Raw genomic sequence first — 5,670 nt, 5'->3', positions numbered from 1 at the left:
GAAGTTTTATGTTAACATCCTAAAGATTGATTTCATTCTTAGTTTGGCATGTTTCTACAGGCTGTAACGGAACATGTTGACTACCCAATATGGCAGCTATCTTTTAGGCTGCTTTGTTGTCTAAAGGCTGTACTCAGATTATTGCATGGTTTGCTGAAATCTGACACAGCGGTTGCATTAAGGAGAAGTTTATCTAAAGTTCCATGTATAATAGTCGTATCTTTATCAATGTTTGAGTATTTCTGTAAATTGATGTGGCTCTCTGCACAATCACCTCATGTTTCAGAACTACTGAACGCCAATGTAAACTCAGATTTTTTTATATAAATATGAACTTTATCAAACAAAACATACATGTATTGTGTAACATGAAGTACTTATGAGTGTCATCTGATGAAGATTATCAAAGGTTAGTGATTCATTTTCTCTCTTTCTGCTTTTTGTGACTCCTCTCTTTGGCTGGAAAAAACTGGCTGTGTTTTTCTGTGGCTTGGTGGTGACCTAACATAATCGTTTGTGGCGCTTTCGCTGTAAATCCTTTTTGAAATCAGACACTGTGGCTGGATTAATGAGAATTTTATCTTTAAAATGGTGTAAAATACTTGTATGCTTGAGGCGCACTGCACTTTCACTGGCTGTTGCGGGGGGGGGACCCCAGTCCTAGACAGGTTAACAGTAGTCCAGGTGCAACAAAACCAGGGCCTGTAAGGACCTGCCTTGTTGATAGTGTTGTTAAGAAGGTAGAGAGAGCAGTAGCAGAGTGGAACAGATGCACGTCACTTGCCAGTGAAACGCCAATGGAGCTTGTAGAGCATTTAGTGAGGGGAGAGGCAGCATCGATTCACCCGCTCTAATCTGGCAGCAGTGTTTGTGTATGTGAGTGAGAGAGAGATGGAAAGACAAGAGGGGAGACAGACTGGACTGGGAGGGAAGATGAAGGGAAGGGAGAATGGGGAGAAGAGGGATAAAGATAGAAGGGATGGAGAGAGAGGGGAGTGGAAAGAAAAGGCAAGGGCTGATTTCAAGGTTTTACTGCTAACCTACAAAGCATTACATGGGCTTGCCGTACATACCTACACGTACGCTACGGTCACGACGCAGGCCTCCTAATTGTTACTAGAATTTCTAAGCAAACAGCTGGAGGCAGGGCTTTCTCCTATAGAGCTCCATTTTTAAGGAATGGTCTGCCTACCCGTGTGAGAGACGCAGACTCGGTCTCAACCTTTAAGTCTTTATTGAAGACTCATCTCTTCAGTAGGTCCTATGATTGAGTGTAGTCTGGCCCAGGAGTGTGAAGGTGAACGGAAAGGCACTGGAGCAACGAACTGCCCTTGCTGTCTCTGCCTAGGCGGTTCCCCTCTCTCCACTGGGATTCTCTGCCTCTAACCCCCTACAGGGGCTGAGTCATTGGCTTACTGGTGCTCTTCCATGCCGTCCCTGGGAGGGGTGTGTTACTTGAGTGGGTTGAGTCACTGACGTGGTCTTCCTGTCTGGGTTGGCGCCCCCCCTTGAGTTGTGCCGTGACGGAGATCTTTGTGGGCTATACTCGGCCTTGTCTCAGGATGGTAAGTTGGTGGTTGAAGATATCCCTCGAGTGGTGTGGGGGCTCTGCTTTGGCAAAGTGGGTGGGGTTATATCCTGCCTGTTTGGCCCTGTCCGGGGGTATCATCAGATCTGGAGTATTTCTCCTGTCTTATCCGATGTCCTGTGTCAATTTAAGTATGCTCTCTCTAATTCTCTCTCTCTCGGAGGACCTGAGCCCTAGGACCATGCCTCAGGACTACCTGGCATCATGACGCCGTTGTCTGGGAAGCAACTGCAGTGAACCCTATCATTACAACCATTATTATCTGGGTGATTTTTTTCCTGGTCGCACTGGTGCTCCCAAAATAAAATGTCAGGTCACACAACAAAATATCTAGTCACATATGCTACCAAAATAGAGCCCTGCCTACACTAATATCATCTAATTTTAAAATACTTAGCCTGTACAACCCTCGTCTTTTTGGAAATTCTACTAAAAACTGCTGACAATGTCATAAGAATCTCCAATGTCCCTGTTCTTCCGTGGCCTATCACGACTTGATCCAGATGCAGACACGAGAGGCAGATAGTACAGTTCTCAGATTATTTATTATAAACATGGGGCAGGCAAGGATTCATGATCAGGTCAGAGTCAGGCAGGTACAGGACGGCAGGCAAGCTCGAGGTCAGGGCAGGCAGAATGGGCAGAACTAGAGAAACAGGAAGGCGGGAAAGATGAAAAAAAAATCTACCAGCCACTCATAATTCTTACCAGCCAATACATTTACTCGCCATAACACAAAAACAGGTTTCGGATTGTCCCCAGTTTTTTTTCTCCATGTTTTCACTCTGAAACTTACACTTTTTTAATCAAATAAAATTGGATGTTCCAAGGAGGGCGGGAAAGAACGCTGTTAAGATGAACTGGCAACAGAAACAGAACACAGGTATAAATACACAGGGATAATAGGTGACACCTGGAGGGGGGTGGAGACAAGCACAAAGACAGGTGAAACAGATCCGGGTGTGACATGGCTTGCATATTCACCAGACATGTCACCATTTGAGCATGTTTGGGATGCTCTGGAGCAACAGTGTGTTCCAGTTCCCGCCAATATCCATGAACTTCGCATAGCCATTGAAGAGTGGGACAACATTCCACATCAGCCTGATCAACTCCTTGCGAAGGAAATGTGTCGTGCTGCATGTGAAATCCATAGATTAGGGCCTAATGAATTTATTTCAATTGATTCATTTCCTTATGAACTGTTTGTAAAATCTTTGAAAGTCAAGTTATAAAGCATGCAAAAGGTACATCCTACACCAGGCCTGGGCAATTATTTTCCATGGAGGGACACATTATAATATATTTTTGCCATCGCGGAACAGAATCATATTACAGGATTATACATGTGTATGACTGTGTTGACAGATACACCTACTGTAAATTACATCCAGATATGCTACTTTTTTTTAACACGCACAGAAACAAACCACATCCATGTTCTCATTTTGGTAGGTATTTTAATTATTAAACATACAATGAACTACACGGAGGAAAAAGTACACTGCATTCAGCACCACGAACAGAACTCGTTAACGGGTATGCACAAAAACACGAGAGAGAGCGCTCAACATTAAATTTAAACTACTCAATCAGTGTGAGGAGTGAAGTCTCTGATGGGCATTGACTAGAGCAGTGAAGTCAGGTATAGGTTCTGAAGTCACTATGCACAGGATTGCTGAGAGGTAGTAAGAGATGATCTGTGCCTTGACTTGTTATATCACTGAAAATGTCTGTTCACATACCTAGGTTGACCCAAACAGTACAAACATCTTCTCAGCATGACTCCTAATCTTTGGAAAGTTTTGTTCGAGAGATGCATAGAACCTTGTCAGTGAAGTTGTTTTGAATAATTCTCCAATCGCGGCATCAGACTGAAGATAGATAAGCTCAAGTTGCAGGTCAGTGGGAGCGTTATCCACATTGAAGGTGAAAGGAGAGGAAACTCACTGTTCAAAGCACGCAGCAGCGATGTATACTTCTCCCGCTGGTCATCTGATAGGGTACAGACTAGTAGTGTCAGAAGGTGGGTGAGATTGTTGGCTTCTACTTGGCTGGTCAGGATAAATTTTCCCTTGAAGTCTTTGACAAGGCTGTACATCTGATGTGCAAAAAGGCCCTTGCCTTGTAGTTTGGAATTGAATTAATTCATGAGGGCCAAGGTGAAGGCAAAATCAGCCAACCATTCTTTATCTTGCAGTTGAGGGATATCCACATATTTTCCTTTCATTTGCAAAAACTCAGCAATCTCCGATTTCAGGTCCCACACCATTGTAAGCACCTCCAAACTCAGCCATGTCACGTTTGTGTTGTAGGGGAGATCTGCATGACCCGACTCTCTTCCAACAGTGAGACAAACTGCCTGTGGTTTAAAGATTTTGCTCTTATGAAGTTTACCACTTCAGTGACTGTATCCACAACATGGCTCATTTTCAGAACACATTTACAGCACCTCCTGATAACGCAATGCAAGAAGATCATTTTCTGATCTTGTATCCTTTTGAAAAGGCCAACATTTTTTCCTGTCAAGCTTGGGCACCAATCAGTGGATAACTTTTCAAAACTCAGTCACAGCTTTGCCACACACTTATTAACCTCCTCCAATAAATCTTTCCCTGTGGTTGTGCTCTTCATTGACTGCATTGAAGCAAGCTCCTCTGTAATTTCAAAGTCTGGGAAATCAACAACTGCTCCGTGTCACACGCATCACTGCTCTCATCCAGGGCCAAGGAGAAATAGGTGATGTCTTTCAACTGTTCTATATTCTCTGCGATGTCCTCAACACGCCGTGTCACTGTTCGTCGTGACAGGGAAACAATTTCAAACAACTCATTCTTGTCGGGGAAAAGTATTGCTGCCGAGGCAATTAAACATTTAATGAATTTGACCTCAGCGAATGGCTTGCTATGTTTATCAATTTTGTGGGACTAGCTCTCGTAACTCCGTCTTTTTCTGAATGCAGTTTTGTGAAACGCCCTTGCTGCTTTTGCAACTGAGAAGGCAACTCTTTCGATGCACTTGCCCTCTGCTCAGAAGACATATTCCTATATTTCCCTGCATGCTTCGCCTGGAAGTGTCGGGACAAGTTATATTCTTTCAAGACAGCGATGCTCTCTTTGCACACTAAGCACACAGCTTTCCCTGATCTATTGATATCCACTCTTGCTGGAACACCCTACATCCTGCGCTGCCAGGACTTGGTTTGTGTGAGAGTTTTGAAACATTTGGAGTTCATAAAAGGGAGCTGGTGTTGATGCCAGAGAGTAGTGTAGTCTAGTTGGGGGGAGATGAATGAGGGTTTTAGCACCAGGACGGGAGAGGGAGGACCTGGTGACGCCAGAGTTCCTCTGTCCAGTGTGTGTTCTTTTGCGCATCTTAATCTTTTCTTTTTATTGGCCAGTCTGAGATATGGCTTTTTCTTTGCAACTCTGCCTAGAAGGCCAGCATCCCGGAGTCTCCTCTTCACTGTTGACGTTGACACTGGTGTTTTGCGGGTACTATGACGAGTTTCAGAAGAAAGGTCTTTGTTTCTGGCTATTTTGAGCCTGTAATCGAACCCACAAATGCGGATGCTCCAGATACTCAACTAGTCTAAAGGCAGCCAGTTGTATTGCTTTTTTAATCAGAACAGTTTTCAGCTGTGCTAACATAATCGCAAAATATTTTCTATTGATCAATTAGCCTTTTAAATGACAAGTCATTTACAACATTAACAATGCCTACACTATTTCTGATCAATTTTATGTTATTTCAATGGACAAAAGTGCTTTTCTTTAAAAAACAAGGACATTTCTAAGTGACCCCAAACTTTTGAACAGTAGTATACATAGAAGTAATTTAGCTCATCTGGTAGGCTTGTGTCAATGGGAAGATTGCGGCTGGGCTTCCCTTTGTAGTCCATAATAATTTGCAAGTCCGACGAGCGTCAGAGCCGGTGTAGTAGGATTCAATCTTAGTCCTGTATTTACACGTTGCCTGTTTGATGGGTTGTCTGGCAGTATAGCGGGATTTCTAATATTAGAGTCCCGCTCCTTGAAAGCGGCAGCTCTACCAATTTAGCTCAGTGAGGATGTTGCCAGTAA

The sequence above is a fragment of the Oncorhynchus kisutch genome, linkage group LG8, assembly GCF_002021735.2.
Source record: "Oncorhynchus kisutch isolate 150728-3 linkage group LG8, Okis_V2, whole genome shotgun sequence".
Taxonomy (NCBI): Eukaryota; Metazoa; Chordata; class Actinopteri; order Salmoniformes; family Salmonidae; genus Oncorhynchus; species Oncorhynchus kisutch.
The sequence above is the reverse complement of the archived record's forward strand: the minus strand, read 5'-3'. Positions refer to the sequence as shown.